The following is a 20,599-nucleotide window of genomic DNA, read 5'->3' on the forward strand; positions in this document are numbered from 1 at the left end:
AAAAGATACTGTTCCTAGCTTAGTGCTTCTATGCTGTGAAGACAGGGAAAGCCAAACTAAGCTGGTACACTGGTTATGGAACCCAGGCTAAATCTGGAAGTTTGCAGAAAAAGTGTGGATAAGGAGGTCAGGAGCACTTACCAAGGTAGACCTGGTTGGAAGACATGGGGACTCTGGAAATGGAGTAGGGTAGTAGGTGTAGCACAAAGGATGCCCTGGGTAGATGCAGATAGTTGAGTCCTAGAAGAATCCTTGAGATGGGTTGTGTTGTTGCCATAGGTATGATATTTTTCAATGCAGTAGAGTATATATTTTAAAGGTATGCCTTTATGATTTTCTTAATTTCATTGGTAACCATTTTAATAGCTCCCTTTTAGGTCTAATACTATGAATTTGGGTCTTATCCTTATTTCATTTTGAGTAAGGGCTTCTCAGTGTTGATTATTTTTTCAAAACCTCAACAATTCTATTCACTGATTTAGTATTAGTTTTATTTTACATAATTTCTACCTTGCTGTCTCTAAAAGTTCTCCTGACTCTCCATATCAACTCTCACCCACTCAAAGTCATGCCCTTTTCTAAGAGAAATTTTGTAAATACAGTACTTATGACATTTCCTGAAAAGATAAATATTTAAATAAAAACAATCATAAATTACTGTCACAATATTAATTATAGATTTCCTTTTCCTCTGCTTCTTTCCACTTTATTCTGAGCCTATATCCTATTGTCAGACCTATACATTAAAAAAAATGACGCGGGGGCTGGTGAGATGGCTCAGTGGGTAAGAGCACCCGACTGCTCTTCCGAAGGTCCAGAGTTCAAATCCCAGCAACCACATGGTGGCTCACAACCATCCGTAACGAGATCTGGTGCCCTCTTCTGGAGTGTCTGAAGACAGCTACAGTGTACTTACATATAATAAATAAATAAATAAATAAATAAATAAATAAATAAATAAATAAATAAGAAAACTAGGTTTCTTTAAAAAAAAATGTCGCCTTTTTTGTTTTTATTATTTACTTATTGAGTGTGCACTCTCATGCCACATGGTATATGTGCCCATTAATGATCCAATTGTGGAGGTTTCCTCCTTTTACTATGTTGGTCCTTGAGATGAAATGCTTGTGATGACACTTGGTGAACAATTCCTTCATCTCATCAGTCCATCTTATCTGCCTAAATGTCACCATTGGAATGTAGGATGAATTTGAATTAAGAGAATAACCAAAGTGGAAGTTATAATTAGAGCTGAAATAACTTTATGATAAATTATAAAAAAAGAGTTAATGACAGTTTTTTGTCATCATGAGACATTTATCAGTTCCTTCTTTATCTGAGTATGTGATATAAAGTATCCTATTAATACAATCACCAGAGTTGGTTAAAGAATAGGCATGGAAGAACAGTCCATAGCAGGAGTCTATAGGCTTTTGTCTAAACTGTGGAGCAGGGATGTTTTATTTTCTTCCTGGTGGAGAAATGCAGCATGCTCTCCCAGAAGCATCAAACTGAACATGTAGCAAAAAGAATTCTTGAATATTTGATCCTCCCACCACTACTTCCTGAGTGTGGATAATTATATATGTGTACATTGCTATGTGTAGTAATATATATAATAGTGACTGTTAGGTGGTTCTGGGTTTCAAGCCCAGATATTCATCCTTTTTGCATACAGAGGCATGCACTCTGCCAACTAACATACATCCCAGCCCCAAAGCCGATTTCTACTGACAATACAGTTTCATTACCTCACCACTGCATTTTCTATAAAAAAGAAAACTTTTCTTAAGTGTTTTTGAAGGAGGTGACGTTTCTGTAATTTTAGCATCTGTGTTATTAATTTCTAGATGTTACCCTGAGGTATGGAGGCTACAGGGAATGTTTTACAAGAAGATAGGACACCTTGGGAGAATCTGAAGTGTCTTTGTACTTCTGTTAAAGGAAATGTTATTATTGTTACTTTTGTTGTGTTCACAAGGACTGGGATCAGTTAATCCACACAGACAGATATGGTCTGGAGAGAATAGCTCACACATGGGAAACCAAGAGCTCAGCTGTTCCTACTCTACTGTTCTCTTGGAAGTAGGGAAGTTCACTTTTCCATTTGATGGTGCAACTTTGTAACAACCTCAAGGTCAGAACTCCCTTCTCCAGGTGACACCATAACTATGGGTCTAGAGGGAGATGAGCTGATGACATTCCTGCCTTATAACTACTTCTTAGGGCCGCATTCTGTAAGGATTTTCATCAAAGGCCCAGCTGGTGAGTGTTTCTCTTTCTTTTTATTAATACTGAGAGCTGTAAGTAGGAGGTAGAATAGGAACAGGATTCTGTAAAAATGTTTGGAGAATCTCTGTTTAGAATTTTACTTTTGAGCAATTCTGTAGCATAAACAAACACAACAGATTCTTTCAGACATAGAAACACCAGTGTAATGATTTATAAATAATGTAGATTTCACCTAATATGGTTTAAGAATATTATATACATGACAGTCTAAGGGGGATGCTGGGGAAAGTATGGGGTCTAGCAGAACGGTGGATAAAGACAGGAAAGCCTCTATTAAATCTATTCTGAGTATTTAAAAAATATCTGGAAATCTCATCTGACTTATTTACTAAATCCTTTAAAAGTTATTCTTACATAAATGTAAGCTTGCAGATTTAAGTAAGCATCTGAGTATCTTAATTAAAATAAATTTAGTTTTAATATTTCAAGTTTTCTAAATCATACTTGTGGCATTGATATAATAGAGTAAGTTTTCCATTATCTGTGAGAAGAATATTTGCAATTCTCAAATAGTATATAATTATGTAAATTCAAAATCACCAATCTTCTTTTAATGGTTACAAACTACAATAGTATGATAAAATAGACATTCATGCTGGTTGTAGTGGTGCACACCTTTAATCCCATCACTCGGAAGGCAGAGACAGGTGGATTTCTGAGTCTGAGGCCAGCCTGGTGTACAAAGTGAGTTCCAGAACAGCCATGGCTATACAGAGAAACCCTGTCTCAAAAAACAACAACAACAACAACAAAAAACCCTCCCCCCCAAAAAAAAAAAAAAGACATTCGCAAAACTACCAAGTAAATTTCAGATTAGCTGGTAATAATCACAAGTTCATTTTTATTTTGCTAGAATATTATTTACTAATATATAATGTATAATGTATAATATATATGAGAATAAAATAATAAATGAAGGCAGGTGTTGTGTCACACACCTATGGTCCCAGCACTTTCAAAGTTAAGGCAAAAGTGTCATTACTATGATTAGAGAATGAGAATCTAACTATCACACACATAAAAATGCAACCAAATCAATGTAGAAAACATAAAATGTAGAGTAATATTGGCATCATGCTAATAAATAGAACAAAACAATGCCAATATCTTTCATTAAGCCACTGGCCAAAGAGTAACAACACCACAAAAAACAGCTGATATATATACCATATATTGACATCATTGTCAATAAATGGAAGAAAATAATGCCAATAACTTTCATTAATTCACTGACCAAAGAGTATCAACACCACAAAAACCAACTGATATAGATACGAGTTTATATTTATAAGCTTTACAGAATTTTCAGTTTGTTTGAATAAATTACATAAAAAGTCTGCACTAGTTCACTAGGCAGGACCCAAGATCTGATGAAGCAAACCAGAAAATAGGCAACACACTCTCTATTCTTTTTAATAATCATTTTATTTAATAAAAATATTTTATAATTCTCAGGTTTTTTTTCTGTCAAGTAATGTACAGTTATTTTTGTTAGCAGCGCTGGCATACAGTGTGAGATTCCTCTATTCTTAGACCCAGTAGTTCAATAATTTCATACAGACATGCACATACACACAAAGACACTCACATAAACACACACACACACACACACACACACACACACACAATATGCAGAGAACTTTTTCATATCTTTCCCAAACTTACACTATGCAACTTGTAATGAAGTTCTGGGTATGACTGCTTCTCCACAGTCTCTGCAGCAACATTTCTGCTGCTGTTGCTTCATCTCAGGGGAACTGGCTTGTAACTGTGCGACTGAGTTATTCTAGTCAGCTTCGTGAGCTTTCAGATACACCTTTGCAAAATTCAATTTCCAAAGAGTAATTCATGCATTTAAGTTGTGTAAGAGGATCAGGTAATACGTGTGAATTAATTAAGAAATAGCTGTGAATTAGCTAATTAATTAGGAAACTAATTACCTAATTAATAAGTGATCAGGATTAATTCATGCTGTCTTTATATATTTCATAAAGAGTCCATGGAACTAGCTTTGGTGACTAAGGTCTTCATCTCCTGTGAGTTCTGAAGACTTATTCTTGCAGCTGAGAGTGGCCAGTACATCAGCCAACACCATCTATCTTCTCACCTGAAAGTCACATACTCACTTCAGATTCTCTCTGAGTTATACAGCTTTTTGGTTATTACTTGCTAAAAATGGTAAAATTTAAAATGGTAATGAAACCTTTGATGTAGTATATTTGTATGTTCCTTGTCTTATTAAATCTCCACAAAGCAGAAGGCAAAGATCACCAGAAATTGATCAAACAAAAGTGTTCTAAAATCAAATACTGATATAATGAAGGGGTAAAATGTTTTTTCTTGGAAGAATGTAGTGCTACAGAGAGAGAAGCTCTTGATTTCTTTAGTTTCAGATCTCTTCAGACAGATGCTTTCAGGCTGCTTAATCTTTTGGTCTGGGTCAATTTAATACTGATGGCTTCTCCACTATTACCAATGTTTATGGTCACACTTGGGATTTTCTTCCTTACAACTAAATTTTACAACCTACACTAATGGGAAAGCCAGAAACCGTGACAACTATACCTTCAGTGCCTCCTCTGAATCTGCTCCAGTGTTTTCACATTGACCTGAGCAGCCCATACCTGAACACTACTACAGACTGCAAGGTTAGTGAGTGTCTAATGTGTCAGAGTGGGTCCAGTTTTTCTTGGCACTGTATTACTTTGTAGCCTCTATCTGTGATCTTTCTTTTATTCTATAACTTTCGAATTAACATTATATTGGTATAAATCTAGTGATTCTTCAGTTATGGAACTTTCAGTGTCAAAAACCAAAAATATATCCTAAACATTTAAAATTTAAATTAAACAACTCAGATTGGTGTGAACACCAGTAGCTTCAGCACTCATGGGGCCGAAGTAAAAGAAACATAAATTTGAGAACATCCTGGGCTACATAGCAAGGTCAAGCTGCATCAGCAAAGAACAAATGAGCAAAGAATAATCAGAGCTCCAGGACTTGTAGGTCTCAGTTAAGAGAGTTCCTTGAATGTGCAGACTAATTAGATTCACCCTAGCATTACAATTTTTTTCAAATAAAACAAATGACTTAGTGCATGCATATGTTAACAACTCAGTTTGTAGCTATGGTGTCTCTAGTCTTTTTCTGGTGCAGTGAATCCCAGAGAAAGATGCCACTTGATGAACTAGAAGATGTATCACGTCCTGTGTGTGATAAGCATTTGTAAAGCAGTGAATAAGAAGTAAAAAGGTTGATGTACAAAACTTTGGGATAAGAAAAAGTTAATTTTAGATTACTCTCTTTTATCTTCTTATTTTATCATTTTTTTAAAAAAGATTTATTTTATCTTATTTTATGCTCATATATAAGTAAGCCACTATTGCTGTCTTCAGATACACCAGAAAAGGGCATCGGATCCCATTGCAGATGGTTGTGAGCCACCTTTTGGTTGCTGGGAAATGAACTCAGGACCTCTCAAAGAGCAATCGATGCTCTTAACCACTGAGCCATCTCTCCAGCTACTTATGGTATCATTTTTATAAGGCTTATAATACATGTCACATATTTATAAATTGTAGATGTATAAGTAATAATGAATGATTATATGTATATGCTTTGATCATTTGCAAATTTAAAGTTGGAATTGGCCTCCAGTTCTTACAGTTTGGAGACCAACACTTGAATTAAATATTATCCTGGAGCTTTTAGTTTACATACACATACAAAGACACACACACACACACATATGTATATGTGTCTGTGTGTGTGTTTTTCCTGCATGTATGTGTATGCACCACTCACATGCCTGGATCAGAAGAGAATAGATGCCGTGGAACTAGACTTATAGATCATTATGGGCCACCAGGTCATTGCTGGGAAATCAAACCCAGGTCCTGTGCAAGAGCAAAAAGTACTCTTAACACTGAGCTATCTCTTCTGCTCCTGTCCTGGAGCTTTTGAAAAACAGAACATCACAGTGCAGCTACTGTCAGTTTATGTCAGTGGAAGAATTAAATGTTTGGCTCTGGCCATTGGAATGAATCGATTCCTTTTCTAGAGTAAGCAAAAATGATGGAAATGCAAAATGTATGACATATGGCTTTATACTCCTGTTGAGGTTTTAGAGTGAACTCATCACTAACTTCTGTGTTATTTCCATACATACATGCATCTATTATACTGTGTTTGTAGAATGTAATAATGAACTTGAAAGTATAATTGTATGCCCTCTTTTTACACAAGAATCTATGTATGTGTAGTAGTTTTCTCTTTCTCTACTATAAGCTGATTTTAATGTGCTGAATTAATTTGATAAAATAATGCCACTAGTAATGAGGGCAAATAATTAACATAGGCACCAAAGGTAAGACTGTTGAGATAAATTGTAAAAAGTGTGTGGGTGCTGATGATGTAAAATAACACAGGGAACATTGTTTTTCACTCATGAGAAGTAACGTCTTTTAAAAGAGTAACCCTAAAACAGAATCGCTATCTGGCCATCCTTGGTGAGTTCTTTTTGTCATAATGTGTTGAAATCTGTGTGTGTCTTAATATCACATATTCTCTCTTACAGAAGGCTTCCAGTTCCACGTCTTCCGATGAGATTAGGTAGTCTGTAGAAACTATGGACCTCAGGAAAATAAAAATGGGACCATTGCCAAGATAAGGGTGGGGTTGTAGTTAACAATATAGGGGCAAGTAATAGAACAGTGCAAGTCGTTTGATCAAGAAAAGGGGCAAAGAGGGGCACATTAAGGAGGGGGTGAGAAAAGAATGTGGGAAGAAGGTAAAGGGGAATTGTAGGACACAGGGATCTGAGAAGGGAAATGTAAAGGGGGCCTCCTTAGGAAATGAGGGAGACATAAATACAGGAAAAGGTGGGAGCAAGGTAACAGAGCATAGCAGAACACAATTGCTCTGGTGGGGGAATGGAAAAATGGATGGAGGATCCTTACAAATGAAGGAGAAATATAAGTGTAGAAGGCACTAGAGAGGTAAAATAACACCAGGGATGGCTGAAATGCCATTAGAAATGATCTACATTCCCTTCCCCCGCAAAATAAAAGACATCTAGTGTATGCGTTGAGCCAGCAGTTCTTAGAACTACAGTAGAATCTCACAAAAGGTTTAAATGGGATGAGAACTAAACTGGGAGATATCTACGTTTATTTATAATCATAGTTAATGGTTAAATATATAATAGGTGTGGAGTTATACTAATGGTCTCCAACTGTATTTTTGTCTTTAATTCCAGACCTGAGAGATGTAAGATCTCTTGGAAAAAGAATGAAAAACAGATGAATCAAGAATGATATTTTGGTAGCTAAAACACTGGGATTATTATGAATTATCATTGAAATTCCTTTAGAAGTATTAGTCATGACATGGAGAATTTCAAACTTGGGTATAACAAATTATGGAATATGAGACTGATGTGATGTTTTCGATTTCTTTTGTGATTTTTCCCCAGCTCAGCATAATGTTTGTTCATTTGTACAAAGTGATTTATGTTGTATGCTCATCACTATATTTTTAGGTGTTAACTACAAAATGAGGTGATTTAGTCAATAGGACTGGATTGCTAAGATATGAAGAGGCCCAGGTGTAATACAGGCATACAATGTGTGCATTCTATAAAGATGTGACTGGGACTGCATGAAGTTTCTGTACCATCTATACAGAAAGAAGATACATAGAGAGATTTACAGAAATGTAGGAAATGATGTCCAGTATGGAACATCAAAAGTTAGAGAGAGTAATCAAGAATATGTAGCTAATCGATGTCTCAATGTAGGGAATGCCAGGGATGGGAGGTGGGAGTTGGTGGTTGCGTTGCGGAGAACTGTCATAGAATCAGGGAGAGGGAGGATAGTATAGAGTGTTTCTGGAAGGGAAACTGAAAAGGGGATAACATTTGAAATGTAAGTAAATAAAATATCCAATAAAAAATAAGTATCTGAAAAGAACAATGATGTAGATATACTAACCAGAGAATTATAAGTTTGATGTATCTAATATTGTTTTCAGATATTTGAAATATGCTTCCTCTATGTGCTTAAGATGAATACACTTTCTGATTATGTTTTCATTAAATAATATCCTAAATTTCCAAACTGGGCTTGGAGCTATGGCCAATATATTTCTTCTTTTTTTCTACACTATGATAATCCTGTGTCACAGATCTAAGCCGATGGACTTGATCTCCTTTCAGTTGACCTTCATTCACATAATGATGTTTCTCACTGGAGGGCATGCTTGGCTTAAAGATTTCTTTGGGTCAATGAACATTGGCAATGACTTCATATGTAAGGCAACTGCTTACATAAACAGAGTGATGAGAGGCCTCTCTATCTGCATCACCTGCCTCCTGAGTGTGTTCCAGGCTGTGACGATCAGTCCCAATACATCTTTGTTGGCAAAATTTAAACATAAACTAAAAAAATACATGATCTCTTCTTTCTTCTACTTTTGGTCTTTCAATTTGTCATTCAGCATTAACCACATCATCTATACTGGCGCTTATACCAATGTGAGTGAGACCAACCAGTTGAAGGTGACTAAATACTGCTCACTCTTCCCCATGAACTACATCATCAGGGGACTGATTTTAACCATGACAACCTTAAGAGATGTGTTTCTTGTAGGAGTCATGCTGAGCACAAGTACATACATGGTGATTATCTTGTTCAGACATCAGAGGCAATGCAAGCATCTTCATAGCATCAGCCATCTGAGAGCCTCCCCTGAGAAAAGAGCCACCCAGACCATCTTGCTGCTGGTGGTCTTCTTTGTGGTCATGTACTGGGTGGACTTCATCATCTCATCCTCCTCAGTCCTGTTATGGATGTATGACCCAGTCATCCTGACTGTTCAGAAGTTTGTGATGAATGCCTATCCCACAATTACTCCATTGGTACAAATCAGTTCTGATAAACGAATAAGCATGATGCTAAAATATATGCAAAAATTATGCCACCAGGTTTTTTAAAAAGTGTAATTTTCTCCTCATTTAAAAATAAATGTGTTTATTTTATTTGTATGTATCAGTTTTGGACTGCCATGTATGCATGTGTGCATTCCTGCTATTCACAGAGGTGTAAGAACTCATGCGATCCTCTGGATCTGGAGGTACAGATGTTTGTAAGGCGCCATGCTGATGCAGCACCAATATTTTTTTCCCTAAAAAACAGAGTTTTCTTAAACTGTTTAATAGTTCAAGCAGCAAAGCAAGATTCTTTATATGATTTAAATAGAATTTGTAGTATTATGCTTATTCATTCCTTTGACATTTCTGCTAAAAGAAGTATATGGTTCTTAAGTTCATTGTACATCATAAATTCATATTTCTTCAGGAATTCTTTTAGTATCTCTTTTTTACTCTTTATCACAAACATTCCCTTGATGTCAATGTTTCTCAAAAGATTATCCTTGCTGATAGCAACTTTTAAAAGCTTTTTTAAAAAAAATTTTTTTAGTTTACTCTAAATGATCAAGAATGTTATAAATATTTTATTGTAGCTTTAACTCTGAGTCATAATTATAATTTCTATGGTTTCACAATAGTAATGAGTTTAAAGTTTCCAGTTTTTACTAATAAGTATTAAGTACTTAACAAGTCTTATATGAAATGTTCATGTGCCTGAATAATTTTACTTCAAATATTTCACCCTTAATTAAATATTGATAAATAAAAATTGTGTACATACACATACATGATGTATGACATGTTCTTCGCGTATGGGTGCATGCATGTATAACTGTGTGTACATGAAGGATTTGTGTGCATGTGAACATGGAAGCCTAGAGACAAATTTGTCTTGCCGGGAGCCTTCTTGGCCTGGATTGGGTTGAAGTGGGACACAGACTTCGAAATGGCTTTAAAGACTGATGCATCTCTGGCCTTCAAGCTCTCTAACTCAACTGAATGCCTGCTGATATGTTCCAAAAATCCTGCAAATGTTCTTGCTTATTCTATAGTTTAAAATTGCTTGCGTCTTTTCTCTGTGCTTTCTTTAGCTCCTTATATCTCTCTGTGCTTTATTTAACTCTTTATGCTTAAAGAAACACTAGGGAAACTAAACTCTTCCTTACTGTTCTATGCTTCCTTAAGCTCTGAAAACTGAACTTTTTAACTTCTTTATTACTTGTGATTTAATAAGCACTAATATCTGGTGATTAACACGTGCTGTTTAGCATGTTATTGTGTATATTGTGGTGTGTGTGTGTGTGTGTGTGTGTATATATATATATATATATATATATATATATATATATACCTATATACACACACACACCAACCAGACAGCATATATATATATATATATATATATATATACACACACACATATATACATATATATGTGCATATATATATATGCATATACACACATATATATGTATGTGTGTATATATATATATATATATATATATATATATATATATATATATGTATGTATATATATATGCTGTCTGGCTGGTGGCCCAGCGTTTGAGAAATCTGGGGAGGCCTGGTTAATTGAGATGTCTGGTTCTTATACTCCCTCTTTCTCAGTTTCTTACAGCTTTCCCCTAATTTAACCCCTGAGGTTAGCAGCTTCTGTTTATTGGTTAAGCACAAATATCTGCATCTGACTCTTTCAGCTGCTTCTTGTGTCTTTCAGAGGGCAGTCATGATAAGTCCCTCTTTGTGAGCACTCCATAGACTCAGTAATAGTGTCAGGCCTTGGAGCCTTCCCTTGAGCTGTATCCCACTTTGGGTATGTCGCTGGACCTTCTTTTTCTCAGTCTCTTCTCCATTTCTACCCCTGCAGTTCTTTCAGACAAGAACAATTTTTGGTGAGAGTTTTGACTGTGGGATGTTATCTTAGTCAGTGTTTCTATTCCTGCACAAATATAATGACCAAAAATCAAGTTGGGGAGGAAAGTGTTTATTCAGCTTGCACTTTCCACATTGCTGTTTATCACCAAAGGATGTCAGTACTGTGTAACACTCCCTTTCGGGGACCCTGACTCTAGTCTCAGGAGAGAGGGCACACCCAAAGAAACACAAGAATCCTTCTTGTTGTAAACACATGAGGTAGTTTAATGACAGAGCTCCAGGTCGAAATGTATCTCACACAGGAGACAGTGGATTTGACCCCAAGGCACGAAAGTTAGGGGTTTTGTGGGATAAAGGGCTTATGGGTGGGGAATTCAGCATAGTGACACACTATTGGCTTATTCAAACATCACCAGAAAGATTACATGTCAGCAAAAAGAATACATGCAGGTCAAGGTGTCAGGGTTCTGTGAGTTGTTGACTCAGTTCAGATAGCCCTGTAATGTCCTCACATTCCTCTTTATCTTTATGGTCAAGCTGTTCCCAGGAATGCCCGGGTTGTTTTTCTCTGTTCTCAGCCCCAGGCAGCCTCTAGGCTCACAAACAACCAGCAATTTCTGAGTACTTTATATGGCTTACAGGTCTTGAAATTTCATCTTTCAACTGGAACTCAAGCAGGTCAGGAAGCAGGAGCTGATGCAGAGGCCATGGAGGGATGTTACTTACTGGCTTGCTTGCTTCCCCTGGCTTGCTCAGCTTTCTTTCTTATAAAACCCTAGACTACCTGCCCAGAAATGCTACCACCTACAAGGGGCCCTACCCCTTTATCACTAATTGAGAAAATGCCCCACAGTTGGATCTCAAAGAGGCAATTCCCCAGCTGAAGCTCCTTTCTTGGTAATAACTCCAGCCTGTGTCAAGTTTACACATTAAACCAGTCAGTACAGGTGGCAACCCATACCTCACTTGATGCATTGCTTTTCTGTTTGAGGTGGGCTCTACAAGTTTCCTCTGTCCAATGTAGGGCATTTCATATAGGGTCCCTCCCTTTGAGACCTGAGAGTCTCTTACCTCACAGTTTTCTGGTACATTCTGGGGGGGGGGTTCCCCCAACCTCCTACCTCCCCAAGTTGCCTGTTTCCATTCTTTCTGCTGGCCCTCAGGACTTGAATCCTTTTCCCCACCCAATACCACATCATGTTTACCTCTTCCTCTACACTTGGGCCCTACTATATGTTGACCTTTGTGAGTTTTGTGGACTGTATCTTGGGTATTCTGTATTTTTGGCTAATATCCACTTGTTAGTAAGTACATACCATGCATATCCTTTTGTGTCTGAATTACCTCACTCAGGATGATATTTTTCTAGTTCCATTCATTTGCTTGCAAAACTCAGGATGTCTTCATTCTTAATAGTTGAGTAGAATTCCACTGTGTAAATGAACCCCATTTTTCGTGTCCATTTTTCTGTCCTGGACATCTGGGTTGTTTCTGGCTTCTGGCTATCTCAAACAAGCCTGTTATGAACACAATGGAACACGTGCCCTTGTGGCATGGTGGGGCATCATTTGGTATATTCCCAAGAATGGTATTGCTGTGTCTTCAGGTAGATCTATTTCTAATTTTCTCAGGAACATCTAAACTGATTTCCTGAGTGGTTGTACCAGTTTGCAATCCCACCAGCAATGGAGGAGCATTCTTCTTTATCCACATCCTCACCGATGTGTTGTCACCTGAGGTTTTGATCTTAGCTATTTTGATTTCTGTAAGGTGGAATCTCAGGGTAGTTTTGTTTTGCAATTCTCTGATCACTAAGGACTTTGAATATTTCTTTGGGTGCTTCTCAGCCATTCAAGATTCCTCTGATTGAATTCTTGGTTTATTTCTATACCCCATTTTTGATTGGGTTGTTTGGTTTTTTTGATGGTTAGCTTCTTGGTTTCTTTATATATTTTGGATATTAGCCCTCTATAGAATGTGGAGTTAGTGAAGATTTTTTTCCCCAATTTGGAAGTTGTCGATTTGTCTTTTTGACTACGTCCTTTCCCTAACAGAAGCTTTGTTCTTTAGAAAATTACATCAGAGAAGAAATGTTACAGAAAATGGGAGTTATAGAAGGATATAAATATTAAGTTGAAATCAGTGTTTCATTGCAATATGACATAAGTTAAAAAGCAACATTTTTTTCATGGCCTTGCCTTACTGTAGTGCACACCTGCATCTTTATCCTTGGATCAAAATGTTTTTCTTTATTTTTTTCTAGTTCCATTTTAAGATCTTGGATGGTTTTGTTCATTTCCTTCACCTGTTTGGTTGTTTTCCTGTAATTCTTGAAGGGATTTTTGTGTTTCTTCTTTAAGAGCTTGTATCTATTTACCTGTGTTCTCCTATATGTCTTTAAGGAAGTTATCTATGTTCTTCTTGAAGTCCTCTATCATTGTCACTAGAAGTGATTTTAGATCTGAGTCTTGCTATTCTGGTGTGATGGTGTATACGGACTTGCTATGGTAGGAGGAATGGATTCTCATGATGCCATATAACCTTGGGTTTTGTTGCTTATGCTGCCTCCCACCATGTGACTATCTTTAGTTCTATATGCCCTTGCTATAACTGACTGGAGTCTGCCCTTCCTGTAATCCTGGTCGTGTTAGAACCCCTCAGAGTCTAGCAGTCTATGTGATCCTGTGATTCTGTGATTCTATGACCCTGAGATTCTGGGTGTGTCAGAGTTCCTGGGTGTCATTCTGTCTCTGGGACTCTTAAACCCTGGTGTTGCCTAGGTCCTGCTATTCTGCAATCTTTTCTGTGTTGGAGAGCCCATTATTTGAGCCTCCTCTGGGTGCAGTCAGACTGGGTGCAGAATTCAAGCCCAAGGTTGACAGTGCAGACAGGAAGGATCCCAAGCCACTTGTCAGGTGTGGATCATGCTGTTCCCAGTTACTCCCAGTGGTGTTGAACAGATGTTGTGTCCTACTTAATCCAGATCCTACAATCCTGGGCATGCACAAGCACTTAGGAGTGGAGCCTCCTCTAGGTGCTGTGGAACTGCCTGTAGAGTTCACACCAAAGGTCGAAAACAAACATTTTTATACAATATATTCTGGGTAAGGTTTCCTGTCTCCCTGTTCTTCCCAGTTCCTCACCAAATCTCCTCCAGCAAACAACACTAACATAAAACAAAAACCAATAAACCAGAATAGGACAAAACAGAAGAAAAAGAACCAGAGAAAATGTACAACCAATACAAACAGACAGAGAAACACACAGGTTGGCACAAATAGGAATCTTATAAAAACTTAAAAACAGAAGCCATAACATAAGCACAAAGGACCTATGAAGATTCCATCAATAATGTTTTGTGTTAGCCATCTATTGCGGGGCAAGGAAGGAACCTACCTGTAAGAGTAGGTGCTTCATTCTCTGGTGAGATTCCCTTGGAGAAACCTAACTTTTCATTATCAAGTGATTTTTCAATCCAGTCCATTTCTGGATTACTAATAGGTTGCGGGCTTGTGTCCATATTTCATTTTAGCTTTAGGATCTCATCTGCTACAGACCTGTGTAGGCCCTGTGCATGTTGCCACCATCTCTGAATTGATATGTGTGTTCATGTGCTGTGTTTACAAGGCCATGTTTTCTCAGTTTCATCCACCCCTCTGTCTCTTACTTTCCTTCTACATCCTTTTCCACAGAGTTCCCTGAGCCTTGAGGGGAAAGATTTTAGGTTTGAATATTTCAAGATCTCTCAGGTTCTGACTACTTTATGGCTGTGGGTCTCTGCATTTGTTTTCAACTTCCTCAAGAGGAAGCTCCTCCAATGACAACTGAGCAAGACACAGCTCTGTGAGTCTATGAGTAATGCAAAATGTCACTGGGAGTCATTTCATTGCTACATTCTTCTAGCAGAATAGTAGTATATGGCTTTTCCCTAGGCCCCTGTCTTCTGATCTCATGTTCTTGACCCATAGCAGTGTGAAGTACAGCTTCTATCTCATGGAATATAAGTTTTAAATTCGATATTGGTTGGTTACTTCCACAAAATTTGTGCCACCATTGACCAGCATATCTTGCAGGCAGGCCACCATTGTGGATTGAAGTGTTTGTAGATGGATTTGTGTTTAATTTTTTCCTTTGATAGTGTGCATGATACCATTCAGTTCCATGAACAGTAATACATAGGGCTGAAGGATCTACATAGGATACCAGCTTGAATTTTTTATTTTTCATGATTTGCACAGGTGTTTTCTCAGCAAGAAGGCCATATTATCAGTTTGTGAAGAGCAACCAGGAGTCTTGGCAATAGCCTGGATTGTACATAGGTTTCCATGAAGTACCGTTGGCCAATAACTCAATTAAATATAACCCATTCTTGGTACTGGAAGCTTCATTTAGCCATGAGAGATATTCAGTTGGGGCTCTGCATTCCCTGATATTTGGTGATTTCACTTAAATCACCTTCATGTGTATGTGAGTAAGTATGTAAGCTTCTACTCTATTAAGTTTCCATCTACTCTCCCAATGTTCCTTGGTTACAGATATCCCTCCTTGTAATACCTTTCTTGCCCCCAATTTCCTAGCCTTTTCAGTTTGTTCCTCCAATTCCATCTCCTCCCCCAACATGCTGCCTTCCAAGCCAGATGAGGTACGATAGACATCTTCCTATAACCCAGACAGCTTCCATGAGCACAGCAGAAGTGATATCACTTCCTACCCAAATCTGGATTGCAATTATTGAACTCCATAGAGACAAAGGTCATATGATGATAAGGAAGGTTAGGCTTCTGTTTCCCTTCCATAGAACTGGCTTCTCAGCAATCACGTGACCAGCAGTCTACTAATCTATCTGATATACTTGGAAGGCCCCTGCCCCAAATGAAGCACCTCCTCCCTAATGCTTTTGCCTCCCCAACCGCCACTTTGAGCAACCTAATCTGGATGCCTTATTTCAATAACAAGATGTCCTTCTACACAATCTCCTGGGTTGCTGATACACACTGTAGTCACCATTCCCTGAGGAGACTGACCCACCTTTCCTCTGTACCCTGGGAATGGCTGATGGGGTTGAGTTCATCCACACCCCTTCATTTACCACTTTCTGTTCTATTTCTCCTTCTATAGCTAACCTCTGTGGGTATATGGATTATAACTTGCTTATAAACAATTTAACAACTAAAATCCACATATAAGAAAATACTATTTTTACATCTATGAGTCTGAGTTATCTTATTCAGAATCATTTTACCTAGATTTATCTATTTATCTGGAAATTTTATGGCTTCACTGTTTTTAATGACAGAATAATATTCCATTGTGAAAATGTATCACAGTGTTGACTGACTTACAAAAGTTTTGTAATTTAATAAGGTCCCATTTGTCCATCCTTGATATTTAGCACAAGCCATTGCTGTTCTGTTCAGGAATTTTCCTCCTGTGCCCATATCTTTGAGGCCCTTCTCCACTTTCTCCTCTATAAGTTTCAGTGTTTCTGGTTTTATGTGGAGTTCCTTGATCCACTTAGACTTGAGCTTTGTTCAAAGAGATAAGAATGGATCAATATGCATTCTTCTACATGATAGCTGACAGTTGAGACAGCACCATTTGTTGAAAATGTTGTCTTTTTTCCACTGGATTGTTTTAGCTCCCTTGTCAAAGATCAAGTGACATTAGATATGTGGATTCATTTCTGGGTCTTCAGTTCTATTCCATTGATCTACCTGTCTGTCACTGTACCAGTTCCATGAAGTTTTTAACCACAATTGTTCTGTAGTATAGCTTCAGTTGAAACATGGTGATTCCAACAGAAGTTCTTTTATTATTGGGATAGTTTTCGCTATCCTAGGTTTTTTGTTATTCCGGATAAAATTGCTAATTGCCATTTCTAAGTCTGTAAATGATTGAGTTGAAATTTTGATCGGTATTGTACTGAATCTGTAAATTGCTTTCAACAAGATAGTCATTTTTTACTATATCAACCCTCCAATCCATGAGCATGGGAGATCTTCCATCTTCTGATATCTTTGATTTCTTTCTTCAAAGACTTGAAATTCTCATCATACAGATCTTTCACTTCCTTAGTTAAAGTCACACAAAGGTATTTTACATTATTTGTGACTATTGTGAAGGGTGTTGTTTCCCTAATTTTTTCTCAGTCCTTTTATTCTTTGTGTAGAGAAAGGCCATTGATTTGCTTGAGTTAATTTTATATCCAGCTACTGCAGTGAAGCTGCTTATCAGGTTTAGGGGTTCTCTTATGTAATTTTTATGGTCACTTATATATACTATCATATCATCTGCAAATAGTGATATTTCTGCTTCTTCCTTTCCAATTTGTATCCCCTTGATCTCCTTTGTTGTCTAATTGCTCTGGCTAAGACTTCAAGTACTATATTGAATAGGTAGGGAGAAAGTGGGCAGCCTTATCTAGTCCCTGGTTTTAGTTGATTGCTTCAAATTTCTCTCCATTTACTTTGATGTTTGCTACTGGTTTGCTGTCTATTGCTCTTATTATGTTTAGGTGTGGGCCTTGAATATCTGATCTTTCCAAGACTTTTATTATGAACAGGTTTGGGATTTTGTCTAATGTTTCTCAGCAGCTAATGATATGATTATGTGGTTTTTGCCTTTGAGTTTGTTTATATGGTGGATTACTTGATAGATTTGCATATATTAAACCATCCTTGCACCCCGGGATGAAGCCTACTTGATCATGATGGATGATCTTTTTAAAAAAAAAATTTAATTAGGTATTTATTTCATTTACATTTCCAATGGTATCTCAAAAGTCCCCCATGCCATCCCCTACCCACCCCTCCACCCACCCACTCCCACTTCCTAGAGACACGAGCTCAGAGGGGTATTGGTTAGTTCATATTGTTTCTCCATGTTCTTGGATTTGATTTGTGAGAATTTTATTGAGTATTTTTGTATAAATACTCATAACTAAAATTGGTCTGAAATACTTCTTTTTGTGTCATTATATGGTTTAGGTATCAGAGTAATTGTGGCTTCATACAATGAAATGGATATAGTACCATCTGTTTCTATATTCTGGAATAGTTTTAGGAGAATTGGAATAAGATTTTCTTTGAAGGTCTGATAGAACTCTGCACTAAACCCATTTGGTCCTGTTTTTGTTTTTGTTTTGTTTTGTGTTTTTGTGTTTTTTGTTTTGTTTTTGTCAAGAGCCTATTAATGAGTGCTTGTATTTCTTTAGGGGATATGGGACTGTTTAGGTCGTTAATCTGATCCTGATTTAACTTTGGTACCTGGTATCTGTCTAGAAAATTTCATCCAGGTTTTCCAGTTTTGTTGAGTATAGGCTTTTATAGTAGGATTTGATGATGTTTTGGATTTACTCAGATTCTGTTGTTATGTCTCCCTTTTAATTTCTGATTTTGTTAATTAGGACACTGTCCCTGTGCCTTCTAGTTAGTCTGGCTAAGGGTTCATCTATCTTGTTGAGTTTCTCAAAGAACCAGCTCCTCGTTTGGTTGATTCTTTGTACAGTTCTTTTTGTTTCAACTTGGTTGATTTCAGACCTGAGTTTGATTATTTCCTGCCATCTACTCCTCTTGGGTGAATTTGCTTCCTTTTGTTCTAGAGCTTTCAGGTGTGTTGTCAAACTGCTCATGTATGCTGTCTCCAGTTTCTTTTTGGAGGCACTCAGAGCTACAAAATTTCTTCTTAGGACTGCTTTCATTGTGTCCCATAAATTTGGGTATGTTTTGGCTTCATTTTCATTAAACTCTAAAATGTCTTTAATCTCTTTCTTAATTTCTTCCTTGACCAAGTTAAAATTGAGTAGAGTGTTGTTTAGCTTCCATGTGAATGTTGACTTTCTTTTTTTTATATTGTTATTGAAGATCAGCCTTAGTCCATGGTGGTCTGATAGGATGCTTGGGACAATTTCAATATTTTTGTATCTGTTGAGGCCTGTTTTGTCACCAATTATATGGTCAATTTGGAGAAGGTACCATGAGATGCTGAGAAGAAGGTCTATTCTTTTGATGTATGGTAAAATGTTTTGTAGATATCTGTTAAATCAATTTGTTTCATAACTTCTGTTAGTTTCACTATGTCCCTATTTAGTTTCTGTTTCCAGGATCTGTCCATTGATGAAAGTGGGGTGTTGTAGTCTCCCACTATTATTGTGTGTGGTACAATATGTGCTTTGTGGTTTACTAAAGTTTCTTTAATGAATGTAGATGCCCTTGTATTTGGAGCACAGATGTTCTGAATTGAGAGTTCATCTTGGAAATTTTTACCTTTGATGAGTATGAAGTTTCCTTCCTTGTGTTTTTTGATGTCTTTGGGTTGAAAGTCGATTTTATTAGATATTAGAATGGCTACTCCAGCTTGTTTCTTGGGATAATTTGCTTGGAAGATTGTTTGTGAATTGTTTTTCCAGCCTGTTACTCTGAGGTATCGTCTGTCTTTGTCCCTGAGGTAGGCTTCGTGTAGGTAGGAAAATGTTGGATCCTGTTTATGTACCAGTTTGTTAGTCTATGTCATTGTATTGCAGAATTGAGTTCATTGGTATTAAGAGATATTAAGGAAAAGTAATTGTTGCTTCCTGTTATTTTTGTTAGAGTTGGGATTCTGTTCTTGTGGCTGTCTTCTTTTAGGTTTGTTGAAGGATTACTTTCCTGCTTTTTCTAGGGTGTAGTTTCCCTCCTTGTGTTGGAGTTTTCCCTTTATTTTCCTTTGAAGGGCTGGGTTCATGGAAAGATATTGTTTGAATTGGTTTTTTCACAGAATACTTTGGTTTCTCCATCTATGATAATTGAGAGTTTCGCTGGGCATAGTAGCTTGGGCTGGCATTTTTGTTCTCTTAGGGTCTGTATAACACCTGTTCCGGTTCTTCTGCCTTTCATAATCTCTGGTGAGAAGTGTGGTGTAATTCTAATAGGTGTGCTTTTATATATTACTTGACTTTTTCCCCTTACTGCTTTCAATATTCTATCCTTATTCAGTGCATTTGTAGTTCTCATTATTAAGTGGCTGGAGGAATTTCTTTTCTGGCCCAGTCTATTTGGAGTTCTGTAGGCTTCTTGTATGTTCATGGGCATCTTTCTTTAGGTTAGGGAAGTTTTCTTCTAAAATTTTCTTGAATATATTTACTGGCCTTTAAGATGAAAATCTTCATTCTCATATACACCTATTATCCTTAATTTTGGTTGTTCATTGTGTCCTTTAATTCCTGGAAGTTTTGATTTAGGATCTTTAGCATTTAGCATTTTCTTTAATTGTTGTGTCCATGTTTTCTATGAAATATTTTGTACCTGATATTCTCTATTCTATCTCTTGTATTTTGTTGGTGATGCTTGCATGCATGGTTTCTGATTTCTTTCATAGGATTTATATCTCCAGAGTTGTCTCCCTTTGTGATTTCTTTATTGTTTCTACTTCCATTTTCAGTTCCTGGATGGTTTTGTTCAATTCTTTCACCTGTTTTATAGTGTTTTCTTGTAACTATCTGATGGATTT

The 20,599-nt window shown here is 37.0% G+C and overlaps 1 pseudogene across 1 annotated transcript; it reads left to right on the forward strand.

The window, feature by feature from the left end:
* The first annotated feature begins 2,242 nt into the window (after nucleotides 1-2,242).
* On the forward strand, nucleotides 2,243-9,985 carry LOC147003962 (vomeronasal type-1 receptor 90-like; annotated as a pseudogene). Its single transcript, XR_015047621.1, has 3 exons — nucleotides 2,243-2,265; nucleotides 5,688-5,822; nucleotides 7,550-9,985. The product of XR_015047621.1 is annotated as a vomeronasal type-1 receptor 90-like (transcript).
* The last annotated feature ends 10,614 nt before the right edge of the window (nucleotides 9,986-20,599 follow it).

This window comes from Mus caroli, unplaced genomic scaffold, assembly GCF_978045245.1.
Source record: "Mus caroli unplaced genomic scaffold, Mus_caroli_1 scaffold_7, whole genome shotgun sequence".
NCBI lineage: Eukaryota > Metazoa > Chordata > Mammalia > Rodentia > Muridae > Mus > Mus caroli.